The sequence below is a fragment of the Arachis hypogaea genome, chromosome 17 (genome assembly GCF_003086295.3).
Source record: "Arachis hypogaea cultivar Tifrunner chromosome 17, arahy.Tifrunner.gnm2.J5K5, whole genome shotgun sequence".
Taxonomy (NCBI): Eukaryota; Viridiplantae; Streptophyta; class Magnoliopsida; order Fabales; family Fabaceae; genus Arachis; species Arachis hypogaea.
Window position 1 is genome coordinate 31,019,352 of NC_092052.1, and position 16,750 is coordinate 31,036,101.

Below are 16,750 nucleotides of genomic sequence, written 5' to 3' on the forward strand. Positions count from 1 at the left end.
CACCCATGTTTATATTGGCCCAAAAATTCAAATTATGCAGACACAAATTGGTAACTTGGCAGCAGCAACATAAGTCAAATTCTAAAAAGGAAATTGAGGAGCTAACTCTCAAACTAGAGGCGCAGAGAACTGAGGGTACCCATGGGGTTCTGAAATAATGTATTGGAAAATAGATTGGAAGAAGCTTACAAAGCAGAGGAAAGCTACTGGAGAGAGAAGTCGAGATGCACTTAGCTTAAGAGTGGGGATCGTAATACAAAATTCTTTCACCAAGAGTTCCAAACTAGAAACCGGAAGAATAAAATCTGGGGACTAGTTGGAGCGGATGGTACTCTTGCCACTACTCCGGAAAATATTGCCAAGGTAGCTGAGGACTATTTTAAACAGCTTTTTTCATCGGCACAAAGTACTAATCCGAGTATGAATTTTGAGGATTTCAATCCTTCGGTTACAGCTCACATGAACCGAAGGTTGCTGAGATCGGTTACTTTTGAAGAAATCAAGAGGGCAACATTCAGTGTTTATGCACAAAGCGCCCCAAGGAGCTATGGATTCATGGCAAAGTTCTTCCAATTCTATTGGGATATTGTGGGCAGAGATGTATTTAAGGCAGTTTGCAGTTTCTTTGGCGGAGGAAGAATCCTGAAATGTTTTAACCACACCCAAATTTGCCTAATCCCTAAGATTCCAGATGCCAGAGATATGACACAGGTTAGACCTATTAGTCTTTCATCAGTTTTTTATAAGATTATTTCTAAAATACTGGTGCATAGACTATAGCCATTCATGAATAATATAGTAAGTGTGAATCAAAGTGCATTTTTAAAGGGCAGGCTCATTTCTGATAATATACTAATAGCTCATGAATGCATGCATTACCTAAAAACTAAAAGGAGTGGTTTGGAGAATGAAATGGCAATTAAATTATATATGAGTAAAGCCTATGATCGATTTGAATGGAGTTTCTTATGGTTTATTATGACGAAGATGGGTTTTGATGAGAGATGGATTTCTTGGATTCGGGAGGTGGTCACAACTGTTTCTTACTCGGTTCTTGTGGAAGGTCAACCTTTTGGTTATTTTAAACCAACAAGGGGTATCTGCCAAGGAGACTCTTTATTACCCTACCTATTTCTTTTTTGCATAGAAGGACTCTCCTTCTTGCTACACAAGGCTGAGCAAAACAGGGTTATACAAGGCATTAGGATCCATAAAAGGTGTCCATCTATTAATCATCTTCTCTTTGCAGACGACTCTATTTTATTCAGTAAGGCATCTCTAGAATCATGCAATGCTATTTTAGGACTCCTAGAAACATATGAAAGAATAAGTGGGCAAAAAATCAATCTCAGCAAGTCAGCAATTTTTTCAGCCAAAACACAGCAGACTCTCTACGACTACAACTAGCTAACAGGCTTGGTATCCAGCATATAGGGATGCAAGATAAGTATCTAGGTCTCCCATCTATCGTTCAACGATCCAAAAAGGCTACCTTTGGAGCTATTAAAGATAAAGTTCAAAAGAAATTACAAGCCTGGAAGAGGAATTTATTGTCAGCAGGAGGAAGATATGTACTTATTAAGGCAGTGGGGAAGCAATTCCTGTGTATACCTTATCATGTTTCAAACTCCCAGAAATGCTTCTAGATGAAATACATAGGATGTTTACACAGTTTTGGTGGGGTCAACGAGGAACAGAGAAGAAGATGGCATGGATCAGCTGGGACAAAATGACTAGACAAAAGAGAAAGGGTGGTCTTGGCCTCAAAGATCTGAAAGCTCAGAATTTGGCACTGCTAGGTAAGCAGTTTTGGCGGATTAATACTAATCCTAATTTCTTACTGGCTCGCATCCTAAAGGCTGAGTATTTTTGGTATACATCGGCATTAACAGCAGAAAAATGCGTTAATTCTTCTTGGAGCTGGCAGAGTTTATTAGAAGGAAGGAAGGTAGTGGAGAAGGGGCTTAGATGGAGTATAGGAACTGGTGAATCAGTACGTATTTGGCAAGACCCTTGGCTGCCCCCTCCATACCCCTTTTATATTAATCCTACCAATAATCCAGCAGTAACAATTTACAGAGTTATAGATCTATTGAGAAATGCTAGAAGTTGGAACCTGGAGCTGATAAACACACTTTTTTCCCCTGACACAGCTGCTCGAATTTGCGCCGTAAGTTTGAATGAAGATGGAATTGACAAGATCACTTGGGCATGGAATAAGAATGGAAAATATGATGTGGCCTCTGGATATCAAATTACATATGCTTTCTCTCATGCCCCAATAGAGCAATTTCCACAGGCAGTGCAAAACCCAGCAATTTGGAGAAGACTATGGAGCCTGAAAATGCCACACAAGATTCAATTATTTATATGGAAGTCTATCCATGAAAAACTTCCTGTTCTTAAATTACTACATTAACGATTTCCAAGAGACCATTTGTCACTGTCTCCTACGTTGCAAGGCTGCGAAAGAAATTTGGGGTTTGTCTATATCAGCAGCGATAGCACTGAACCAACCCATGAGTACCTTTGAAGAGTGGTGGAAACAGTTGACGATTTCAATTGGAACCGGAAGAGAAGGTGACAGAAAACTGACCTTGTATGCTATTCTGTGCTGGAGTCTATGGAAATCAAGGAATCAAGAGATATTCGAGGGAACAAAGACAGCGCCTTGGGAGACCTTCAACCTTGCAATGAAACTGCAGCAAGAGCTTTGGCCAAACTAGAAGAACTATCGTTACCTTCCGCATCCTTATTAAATGATTTTGTGTTTTTTCTCTTAAGTAATTTCTTTCCTTTCAATAGTCCAGGGCTATATTTTTTGGGAGAACCCCACCTCTTAATTTTTGTCTCAATTTGGACCATGTATTTCCTATTCTTATATGAAGTACAATAACAATAACTTTGGTAAAAAAAAAAAACTACGTCGCTTGAGGGTTATGACAAAAAACTTAGTTATGAGTTATGACAAAATTGTTCAAACACAAAATAAGGAAAAGCACAAACTATCATCTCAAAAAGTTTTACCACATCAAACTTAAATGTAGTGGTTGTTGCTGCTGGGATGGAAATAGGCCAGACAGTCTATCAGGAGCCTGCTGGCCTGATATAAAATAGGCATGGACTTAGACTCTTGTAAAAATTTTAATATAGGTCTAAGTTTACTAATTAGCTTTATTGATCTGTCAGGTCTGTTTGAACTTTTTTTTTTACCAAAGATAGGGAGACTCGAACCTGCGGATAATGCTAGGTAGTCAAAAAATAATTACAATATAGAAATATTACATAAAAATTCTCATTCTCTTGATAAGCAAGTGACATACACCTCCTTATCACTTATCCTCCTTATCACCAACTATTTTACTACATGTTTGGAGTCATTAATGTTCTTTCCAAAATCAATTTCAGTTTCTCCCAAATCAAATCCAACATCTCTCAATTACATTATTATCCATTAAAATGCATTAATTCTCTGCATAAATTATAAAAATTAAATTAAAATTTTTTAACAATTTCTACTATACAACTTATATTTTACATATAGACTATTAAAAAATAAAACATAAAATATAAACAAAAATTAAAAAATAAATTTTTAAAAATAATTATTAACTCGTTATATTAAAATCAATAAATAAGCATATATATAAATATTAAATAAAAATATTAAAATAATTAAAATCATGACCTATTAGTACACATATGAGATAATTTGAAAAATACAATAAGACGTATAGTTTAAAATTTGAAAATATTAATTATAAAAAATTATTAATTATAAACATCATATAGGTATGAAATTATGAATATTATGAGTACAAATTATGGATGTTGTTAACATGAAATAATGGATGTTATGTGTATGAATCTATAGATGTTATGAGTAAATTTATCAATTGAATAAATTAATTTAAGAATTTGATATTTTTTTAAATTCAATTATGATAAAATTTAAAAACATCTGTGTTAACTTTATAGTTACTTATGCAATAACTAAAAAATGATATATATATATATATATATATATATATATATATATATATATATATATATATATATATATATATATATATATATATATATATATATATATATATATATATATATATATATAGGGACGTAATATCTAACAAACATGAATTTAATTTTTAGATGTTAGTTGTATATAATTATGGATGTTATGTATATGAACGTATGAATGTTATGCGTATGAATTTAGTTAGTACAATATAATTATAAATGCACATAAAAGCACAAAAAAAAAAATTAAATCAGTTTATTATCATACCTCATCAAAGTTAGTGTGTTTTTCATATTCTCGAAAATTGGTTGACTGACAACAACCTCGTCGGGTGAGTCCGTCTGTTGTTCAAATTCTTCATCAGCACCTTCTACCATAGGTACCGTATTAAGGTTGAATTCAAATGTCATACTATTTGTAATGATAAATGTGATTTCTTGTAAAATTTCTTGGCTTATACACTATTGTGCTTGCAATGGTATTAGAGTCATGATTTTTGAATGATCATAATTGAATTAATGGAAGTATATATTACAAAGAATCAAGTGCAATTAAAATACCTTAACGAAAATAAAGAATTAATAATTTTTTTGTATCTCCATTGATTGATATTAAATGCCTTAAGGAAAACAAAGAGCTTGTTTGAACGTCATTTTTAAAAAAGATATTTTTTCTAATGATTTTTTTTAAAGATCTTTTATAAAAGTAAAGGTGATTTTATGTTTGGATATCTCATGTAAAAATATCTTTTTATCTATCAATTATGTTTTGATAAAATAAGATAAAAGTACTTTTTTGTTCATTTATAATGTAAAAAATATCTTTTTTTAAAAGAAAAAAGATCTTTTAAAAAAGGATGTAAATTGTAGCTTCTCAAAAAAGATGTTTTTTTTTTATTTTTCTAATGCTTTTACTTTTACTATTAGAAATTTGCCAAACACACTAAAAAATAAAAAAAGATCTTTTTTCATTAAAAAAAGATTTTATTTTATTGATTTAATGGTGCCCAAACAAGCACAAAGAATCAAGTGCAATTAACTCAATTAATATATATTATCATTACCGTCCATTCTTATTATTATTAATATTTAATGTATTATTAAATATAAAAATTAAATTATAAAAAAGAATATTAAGTATTGATTACAAGAATACCTAATAGTAAGGGATATGATATTATAATTAATATGATTAATAAGTGGAGTTGATAAGAATATGATAAGTGGAATGATAAGAGAGTGGAATAAAAAATAAAACTGTTATTAAGTGATGTAAATGAAGTAAATTATGGAAAGTTTTGGCTAATTATGGCTGAAAATTTTTTGTTACCAAACTTTTTTCCGAACCTGCCACCTCTTAGGTGAGTATGAAAAAATTATGCCATTTGAACTATAATTCATTGACCTGTCTAAATCGGTCAAAACGTAATTAAATATATAAATAATTTTTTATTATTAATAAAATTATTATATATTTTAAATTTATTATATTTTATTATAAATATTAAATATGATATATTATACATAAATATTTTATTAAAAAATAGTTTTTTTAATAATATTTTTAAATATTTTTATTTTTATAAAAAATTTTATCAAATCTATTATATATCTCTAATTTTAGAGTTAAAATGTGCCACATGTCACTTTTTCATTATAATTGGAATCAAAATTTTTCCTCCAAAATTAAGGAATTCTCATCTCTTTCTTACTAATTCTATAACTAAAATGTGCCACATGTCACTCTTTTATTGTAATTGAAATTAAATCCTTCCCTCCAAAATTGAAGAATTTTTTCTTCCTCCTTACTAATTTTACAACTAAAATGTGCCACATGTCACACCTTCATTGCAATTGAAATCAAATCTTTCCTTCCAAAATTAAAGAGTTCTCCCGTCCTCCTTCTTTCTTTCTCTATTTTTCTCATTTCTTCAACCACTCTATCTGTTTTATATATCATTATCAATATCAATGATTAATTACTATTTTGACAATCAAAATGTGTAACATAACATTCTTTAATTGCATTAAATTAAAATTAAAATATTAAAATTGAAATTGAAATATACCTATATTATGTATCATATATTACTATCTAATTTAATAATCAAATGTGTCATATGACACTCTCTTATTAAAATTGAGAAAAAATATTTTGTTCAAATTAATAAACTCCCTTCCTAAATTTTCTCATCTACTTCTCTCCATTTTTCTATTGCTCTCTACTTTTTTTACTCTATATATAATTTATATTTTATATTAGTAATTTGACAAATCAAAATATGTCAATTGATATTTTTTTACAATTAAAATAAAAAAATTCTTTCAAAATTAACAAACTCTCACTCTCACTTTCACTTTCATTCTTCATCTTTATCTTTCTCTCTCTTTTCTCTCATTCTCTATTTTTCTATCTTTCTCTTCTACAGAAAACAAAATTAACAAAATAATATAATTTAAATAAAAATATTATTATTATTATTATTATTGTTATTATATACATACTTTTTTAGTTTTTTATTTAGTTTTAAATTTTTACTACTTATCTTTTTAATCTATATTTTTTTTTCAAATATTTATTACATATAATTTTGAGAGAATACTAATATTATAATTAAAAGTTAGAAGTAAGATTCAATTATTTTAAAAAATTAATTTTGAGTTAATTTTATAACCATCAGTATAATTTTTGTATGCTAATATCTAATTATATTTTTATATACATAGAGAGAAAAAATATTATTTTTAAATAACAAGTATAAAAATTAATTATTTTTATTTGTGAAACAGACTTAACAGTTAACACCTAATTAAATGTAAAAGTATACATGTTAAATTGTTTTAAATTTTAGATAACGAATGTTAAAATTAATTATTAATAAAAAATTAGACTTTTTCATATAAAAATAATAACTAAAAATTTTATTGTTTAACTTTTTATCTACAGATACCTTGATTTTTTTAGTTAGAGAATTTTATCAATCTATAATTTTTTTTTGTCAAAATACTTTAATTTTATAAATTTTTTATGTCATACATAATTTATACTCTCAGAATAAAGTAGACCATAATTTTATTAAATTTATATTCCCGTAATATTATTACGAATAAAAATACTAGTCTTTTAATAAATTTTAGGCCAAATCAAATATAATACTTGAAAAAAAATCTATAACAACATATTACAAATCATATTTAAACCAATTAACTACAGACCTGACATGTTAAAATTTAAACGCAAAGCCTGGGCCACCTTGGATGCTACAGGTACGTGTGCAAATGCAATACTCTCCTCTTATGTGGCTATCTTGTTTTTTGAGTCCTGGGTGTGGGTGTAATTGGCTAGGTCAACCCCACCAAAAATCTACCCGAAGCCCACCCACCCGGATCCATCACTTAGAGATTCGTGATCTATCGTCCAATAAAAAAGGAGATATGGTTTTCATATGGCTACCTTTTTTATTTTTTTTTTGGTCATATAAACACACTCACACATACTAACTGTTCATATCCTGGGTCGAAATGATCGAGCCGGGATGTTCATAGCAAAGCGACCGACCTCTTTAGGTCAAGCGGACCGACTTCTTTACGAAGAAGACGGCCAAAGCGACAGGAAAAGCCCAAAGAAGGGCCCAACTCAAAGAATACGACCCAAATCCAAAGGCAGCCCAAGCCGATGGAGACAAGGACGATTCCATGGAAGATAAGCTGACCTCAACAAAAGATAAGATAAGATAACTAACTTATCTTATCCAAAGAAGGTCACATCTCACTACTATAAATACACTCGACCTCCAGTTTCAGGTAACCCTCGGAACATTGGCGCTGTTGCCGGAAAACTTGGAAGTCATCCCAACACCATGGCAGACGACCATGACAACGACCACGATTCAGATCTAGAAGATAGAACGCCGCACAAAAACGCGGACACTACACTGAAAGATACCCCGGAATCCAACGGGGACAAAGACTCACCAAATCCGGGAGCAATAGAAGCGCTTCAAGATCGCTTAAAGCAACTCAAAAAAGAAACCCAACAACAACGAGAGATCAGAAAAGATCTACAAAGAGAGGTACGACGACGTCGGGAATTGGAAGAAAAACTACAGCAATTGGAAGCCGATCTCAAGTTGAAAGCTCCTCAGACCAATCCTGAAGAAAATTCGCGTAAAGAGCAAGACCCGTTCACCAGGAAAATCATGAAAACCAAAATTCCAAAAGACTTCAAACTCCTGGATATGACCTTGTATGATGGCACCACGGACCCCAACCACCATCTCAGCAATTTCAGAAGCAGAATGTACCTCACTAACGCCCCAGATGCTGTTCGTTGTAAAGCCTTTCCAACAACTCTCACGAAGACAGCAATCAGATGGTTCGACAACCTACCTCCCAAGTCCATCTCAAACTTTAACGACCTAGCCAAAAAATTCCTAGCCAGATTCTCCATCCAAAAAGATAAGGCCAAGCACGCCCCCAGTTTACTAGGGATCAAGCAAGGAGATCGGGAGAGCCTCCGCAACTACATGGAGAGATTCAACAAAACATGCATGGACATACAAAGTTTACCAACAGAGGCCGCCATCATGGGACTCATCAATGGCCTATGAGAGGGACCTTTTAGCCAGTCTATATCAAAAAAGTACCCGACCTCCTTAGACGAAGTACAGGAACGAGCAAAAAAATATATCAACATGGAAGAAAACGCTCGGTTAGGAGAAACCTCAAAATCTGGGGCCCCCTACCGAGATAAAGACAAGGAATCCAAAAGGAAAGAAGATCGACAAGGGGAGAAAATAAAAAAATACCATAATTACACTCCTCTCAGGGCATCCCTGGTCGACCTATACAAAGAAGTCTGCCACACAGAGAAAATTCCCCTAGCACGGCCACTCAAAGGCAAAAGGGGAGGAGGAAACCGAAAGGAATATTGTGAATACCATCGAGTCCGAGGGCACTCCACCAACGAGTGCTTCGACTTAAAAAATATCGTAGAAAAATTGGTGAGAGAAGGAAAATTAGATCGATTTCTGGCCACCCGAGACGATGATCAAAGAAAGAGATGAAGAGATGAAGATGCCGAATGAACTGAACGATCACCTCGGACATCAGAGAGACACGTCCACATGATACACGGCGGATTCGTAGGAGGTGGGATCTCCAAATCATCTCGCAAAAGATATCTCAAAGAAGTATACCATGTCGAAGGAAAGGAGGAAGCTTGAGTTAAACACCAAAGTGGTCCCTGAGATTCGCAAAATGCACCGATTTAGTCCCTGACTTCCCAATTGCACTAATTTAGTCCTCCAGATTCGAAAAAATGCATCAAAGTGGTCCCCCTCATATTTTCCAGTCAGATTCCTTACCGGCGGGAGTGACGTGGCGAACGAGTGCCACGCTGGAGTGTCCAACAGTTGGATGATGTGGCAAATGAAACTTTATGCACCAATTTTGTCCCTGATCCCTTTTTAAACCCTAACTCACAAATGGCGCAGCACATCATCGTCTTCTTCTCTTCTTCGTCTTCTTCTTCTTCTTCTTCTTCTTCTTCTTCTTCTTCTTCTTCTTCTTCTTCTTCTTCTTCTTCTTCTTCTTCTTCTTCGTCTTCTTCCCTATTCATTCTCGTACCCATTGCTTTGCTGGTTGGAGGATGGTTGGACGTGCAGATGAAGGAGAGGAAAGTTCTATGCGATCAAGCACAAGGAGGCCAAGTCAGAGTAGAGGCACGCGAGTACCAGAGCGGTGTGGGTGTGGGAAACGTCCTATGCTCCGATGGTCTGGAACGGAAACCCACCCAAATAAGCCTTCTTTGGATGCCCGAATTACAACGTGAGTGTTTTCTGAAGATTTGTTGTTGACTATTTTGATGGTAACAGTTAAATTTGATGTTCACAGAGTAGTGGAAGAAAATGGTGTGGCTTCTTTCGATGGGCAGACACTGTAGAAGATGATAAAGAAAATTTGGAAGACACTGCTGCATACAACAATGAAGAAGTGAGCATCAGTCTTGCTTTGAGGATTGGCAATTTGGAGGCTGAGTTAAGGACCCAGAAATATATGATACAAATGTTTGCTGTTTTTTTCTATGTTAGTTGTTGTTTTAGTTGTGATGTTAAAAATGTAAGAACTTGTTTTAGCTGTGATAGGAAAAAGTGTAAGAACTGTGTTTGAAAGCATCTGTTAATGAATGTATGGGATTAGTTTAACTTATTGGTGTGTTATTTGTAGATAGATTTTACAAAAATAATAGAAACCAAAATGAATGAATAGAAGATGTAAATTGATAATAGTAGTTGTAGATTATAAACAAGACATTGTCAATGTAACATAGTTGCAGCTGACCACATAAGGATAAACATACTGAAACAGCTACCTTCGAGCATAAACTCTGTTAAATTATCTACTACCAAAAAATTAAAATAAACCATACAGTCTAGATAAGAGGCATTGCTTTAGAGAAATAACAAAAAATCCAAAATATCAACGAATGCCCAAATCCCATATATATTGTTAAATCAGCTGCTAGAACATCCCAATCAAGGGTTTTTCTTCCTTAGTGCCTTGAACTGTGGTGTTGGAACCATCTTCATGAACCTTGCCAACCTTGAAGATGTGGCTGCACTTGCTCCTTGCATGGGATCGACAGTAGTAGTTACTGGTTGTTGTGAGGTCTTCCGTTTGGTTGGTAATTTAGGTGGCCTTGTTGTTGGTGGTGGTGGTGCCTGCGTGAAGTGTAATAAGTTTTATGAGTTAGTGTGAAAAGGCAAGTTAAATATAGGATTATAAACAAGAAATCATTTGGGACCTTTTATACCTCATCTTGTGTTCCACCATAGCTTGGTTGGGATAATTCAACCTCTTCAGCTTGCGGTCCAGACACTGGTGGTGGAATGTCAACTGCCGGTGTTGCCGGATTGGTAGTGTTGCTTGCTTTAGGTGCAGGTGTACTCCCAGTAGGATTAGCTTTGGCCTTGGAAGCTGCCACAGCTGCTGCTACAGCCGCAAGAGCAGCAGCAAGCTCATCAGCTCTCTTCTGTTTGCATCCCCTCTTGGTATGGCCCTTTACACCACAATATGTGCATGTGAATGGCTTGAGCTGTCTCTTTAGAGTAACAGTCTGCTTAGCTTTCTTGTTTACACTAGGACCCTCATCAGCGTCCTTTCTTCTTTTGGTTGTGAGCTTTCCTGGTTTCCGTTTGATGTTAGGAGCCTGGGGCTTACTGTATGCTGATTTTTCCCACATGGATTGACCCGGGAGAGGATTGATGTAATGTTCATACGTCTTCCTGTATGAATCCATTGTGACCAAGGGGTGGCAGAAATCCTCTGGTCTCTTGTTCACCCGTGCAAGAGCAGCACAGGCATGGACACAGGGAATGCCTACAGCACACAAAACAGGATTCAATTCAAGTTCAGACCATGTCAGCATAATAGCTCAGGTAAAAATTACACTAAAATGAATCTAATGATAATTCAAATGAAAATAAATAGAATGAAATAGAATTAGATGTAAATGTAACAAAAATTACCTATTAACATCCAGAATTGGCAGGTGCAAAGTCTTTTGCCTAGATCGACAACCATGTTTGTTGGTTGTCCATGGAACTCAAACTTCTCATAGGCTTCATCCCCAGTCCATATAGGAACCCAGTTCTTTGACTCTTTCCTTACCTTTTCTAACCGACTCTGAATAACTGGAGGAAGTTTTCCGATGTGGTTGTTCAACTTTATCTTGTTCTTTGCAATGGACCTCATAACGAACATCCTTACCTCTTCAAGCAGTGTGATGATTGGCTTGCTCCTAGCCTCTTTGATCCTTGCATTGAAGACCTCACACGCGTTATTGCATATATTATCCAGCTTTGGCCTGTGGCTAAATTGAGACTTCGTCCATGAATGCCTAGGCCACTTGTTAAGGTATGTCCATGCTTCTTCACTGACTCTTTTGATCTTGTCCATGTTGCCAATAAAATCTTGAAAGGTGGTTGACCTTGCAGCATCCCAAAGGAGTCTCCGCAGCTCAAGATCCTTCCACTGTTTGTTAAAGTTTCGCCACAGGTGCCATACACAGAAACGATGGTGGACCTGTGGCATGACCTCTTCCACAGCCGAAAACAACCCCTGCAATTGATGGAAAGATATAGCAGACACCAAACACCCAATATAACCAATCATCAATAATCAATTAGCTTAAGTAATCAATAAACAATCACCCTAAATAATCATTAACCAATCAGCCTACATAAGGAAACCACCTAACAGTTCAAACTACTTAATTAACCAAATACCCTGAATATTCACACAAACTACAAGTGATTTCAGCAATTTGCAATTATCCATACCAAATAAAACATAGAATCAAATATTTTATACAATAAACTAATATACATTTTGCTTACAATATAAACTGTCTAACCTTCTGCATATCAGAAATGAAACACCACCCGTTAGCCTTATAGTCTCCTAAATCATCGTGGAGTAACTCCAAAAACTATTTCCAGTTCTCCTTATTTTCAATGTTGACTATAGCCCAAGCAACCACATAAATGTGGTGATTTGCATCTTGTGCGACAGCTGATAATATTTGTCCACCAATCTGCGTCTTCAGAAATGCACCGTCGAGGCCGATTAAAGGTCGACAACCAGCTTTAAACCCGTTCTTGCAACCACTCAGGCAGATATACATTTTATCAAACATTACTTGGCCGTCAGGCAGTAGAGTAACCCCAATCTTTACAGTGGATCCCGGATTGGTCTTTAGCAGCGTTTCAGCATAATCCCTTAACAAGGCATACTGTGCCTTTTCATCCCCGTAGACAATATTTCTTGCATCAGCCAAGGCTCGAGCTAATGAATTCTTATGAAGTATGAGATCACACTTAGACCTAAAGTATGTTGCAGCCTCACATTGCTTGAAGTTGGGGTACTTTCTAACCTTCTTGACCAACTTACTTGCCAGCCAAGCTCTGTTTGCAGCCGTATTAGAATTCTCTCTTGGACATGCATGATCGTCATAAAAGGTCTTGATTTGCCAACAAGAGTCCTCATGATCCCTTGAGGCATAAACAACCCATGAGCACTCTTCCACCTGGCACACTGCCCTACACCTCACATTGCCATTCTTTACAAACTTAATCCTTCTACCCTCCTGAATGGTAAACTCTCACACAGCATCCCTGAAGTCTTGTTTAGTATTAAACTTCATTCCCACTTGCAGTTGCAACTCACCAAATCTCTGTCCCTCTTGGAAGATTGAAAATTCATCTGATTCTCCATCAGATTCCAATTTATCTTCAGAATTAGGAGGAGTCTTCATCTCCTCTGAGTGCCAAGAGTTGGCACCATCAGATTCTGCACCCGGGTCAAGAGCATCATACATAAATGCGTCTCCTGGACTTCCTAAAAAACCAAGGTCCACCTCTACATCAGATAAGTCTGCCACAATTGCATCATTATCTTGCATAATAGTGTCCTTATACATCTTTTCCTTTCCTTTGGCCATGGCTGAGGCCTTCTAAACCTTCTTCACCTCTTTCCTAATTGGTTGTGTAACCAATTTATCATCACTACTAGAGCTGGCCTCCTGCACAGGGGCATAAGAGTCATCCTCTGAACTCCCTTCATCACTACTTGATCTGTTTCCAGTTAAATCCACATGAAAAGTTTGCTTCCCTTTGTTAGCACTCTACTGTCCCCTTCCCTGAGATCTTGTGATTCTTTTAGGTGGGTTAAATTTGGGCTTGGTTTTGGAAGTAAACTTGGGCTTGGGCTTTGGTTGAGTTTTCTTGGGCTTCTAGTTCTGCTTGGATTTTGGATTCTGCTTGACAATTGGGGTTGTATTGGGCTTTGTAGTGGGTTTTGGGTTGGGTATATGATGGAGTTTGGGGTTCTCATGATCAACCATGGACTTGGTGTCATCATGGATAGGTTTTGTGATGGGAGTGTTAGCAGGAACTGGGATTGCAGTTGGACTATTTGGAATGGGGATTGGGGTAGGAGGAACTGGGTCAGGATCATCTTTGTCATGTGGCATTTCATTTAAGGTATCCTCAGGGGTGTTCTTCTTGTTTAAGTCACCACCATGCTCCTCTTCTTGAATATAATCCAGACACAACACAGCTTCTTTCCCCTCCATCAATTCAGGTGTCGAAACTCCATGTTCGAAATAAACATCGACTACTCCATCATTCCTCTGTGCATGGAAGCACATCTCCCTTAATTCATCATCAGTGGTCAGAGCTCTCAATCTAACCTCCAAGCTCCTATCTGGAACCAGCCACCAACACTCAACTACCTTGTCATATCCCAACTCCTTGAAATAGTTCCTGATGAAGAAGACATCAAGTGTATCCTCATCTAAATCACCTAAGCAAGCTCTATTGTCAGGTGAGTAAACCAACTTTCCATCAGCATTCTTCTTAAATGTTCCACCATGATGGAACATTATATCCAGCAACTTCTCCATCTATATCGAAAAAAAATATACAACATTTTTACTAAAATATAGAATCAGCAAACAACAACAGATCATATTCCAAAATTCCTGACTAACAACTAATTCAGTCAATATGCCATTATAGAAATGCCCATATTTAAGCTTTGAAAACAGAGCATTCCGATTACCCCTACCCGCACCACCCAATGCAAAAACCCTATCTACTAACATAGCATCCATGGTTTCCCATCAATCTATACCAAATCCCCAAGTAAAATCCATAAAGAACGATACCTTACCACTACGTTGAACAGAAAAATACTATGTAATATTCTGCATGCCTACCTCTGTCACAGGGGATTCGACGCAGAATCTTTGCTCCTTCCTTCACCGATCTTCAGCCAACAATGAAGAGGTTCCTCTGAACTCCAGATTGTTTCACTTCGAAAAGCAATGCCAGGAGTGTAGAATGCCAGGGTTTGATGCTTTCAGTTTACAGGAGATGAAGAAGACGAAGTGATCTTTGAATATTGGGGTTTGAAAGTTTTGTTGATGCTGAGATGAAACGGTGTCGTCTATTAATGGGTTTAGCACCAAAACCCAATACGACGTCGTTTTCGATCCTCCAGCGTGGCACTCGTTCGCCACGTCACTCCCGCCGATAAGGAATCTGACCGAAAAATATGAGGGGGACCACTTTGATGCATTTTTTCGAATCTGGAGGACTAAATTAGTGCAATTGGGAAGTCAGGGACTAAATCGGTGCATTTTGCGAATCTCAAGGACCACTTTGGTGTTTAACTCGAGGAAGCACCCAACATCCCAGCCATAACGTTCACTAAAGAGGACGCATCCGGCATCATCTCGGGACACGACGATCCCATGGTCATCACTATCATACTGGCAAACGCCAATCTACACCGCACATTAATAGACCAAGGGAGTTCTGCCGACATCTTATTCAAAACAGCCTTCGACAAACTCGGCTTAGAAGAAAAAAGAACTTAAAGCATATCCGAACAGTCTGTTTGGACTAGGAGACACCCCGGTTCAGCCACTGGGATACGTATTACTACATACAACCTTTGGGAGAGGGAACCAATCCAGGACCCTCAGAATAGACTACATCGTGGTCAATGTAAGTTCAGCCTATAATGCTCTCATAGGTCGGACAACACTCAATCAACTCAGTGTAATAGTCTCGACTCCACATCTATGTATGAAATTCCCAACTACGGAGGGGATAGCCACAATAAAAGCAGATCAAAAGATGGCACGTCGCTGTTATAACGAAAGTCTAAACCTCATAGGCGGAGGAGAAGAGTTTCATACAATCGAGCTTGGCGGAGTTCAGCGACGAGAAAAACTCCGTCCGCAGCCAGAAGGCAAGATAGAGAAGATTCAGATTGGAGACACCTCGGACAAAATGACTAATGTCGGCACGATCCTAAGAGGAGACTCAAAAGAACTACTGATACAATTCTTACGAGATAATGTCGACCTTTTCGCATGGAAAGCTGCAGATATGCCAGGTATAGACCCCAAGCTAATGAGCCACAAGTTGGCGGTCTATCCAGGGTGCAGCAGAGACGAAGAAAACTTGGGCCAGAGCGATCCCAAGCTATGGAAGCACAAGTACAAGCACTACTGGAGGCATGATTCATAAGAGAAGTCAAGTATCCACTATGGCTAGCGAACGTCGTCTTGGTGAAAAAATCAAATGGGAAGTGGCGAATGTGTACTGATTACACTGATCTCAACAAAGCCTGCCCAAAAGATCCTTACCCACTCCCAAGTATCGACGCCCTGGTAGATGCTTCCTCCGGATATAGATACCTCTCGTTTATGGATGCATACTCGGGATACAACCAAATCCCCATGTATCCACCAGATCAAGAAAAGACCTCGTTTTTAACACCAAAAGCGAACTACTACTACATCGTGATGCCTTTCGGTCTCAAGAATGCGGGAGCTACTTATCAAAGGCTAATGAATAAAGTCTTCTCAGATCACATCGGGAAAATTATGGAAGTATATGTGGACAACATGTTGATAAAGACACAAAGTGAAGAAACATTATTATCCGACCTGGCTAAAGTGTTTGACACTATAAGGAAACTGATGAGCGGATAATTTATACGCTTTTTGACATTGTTTTTAGTATGTTTTTAGTAGGATCTAGTTACTTTTAGGGATGTTTTCATTAGTTTTTATGTTAAATTCACATTTCTGGACTTTACTATGAGTTTGTGTATTTTTCTGTGATTTCAGGTATTTTCTGGCTGAAATTGAGGG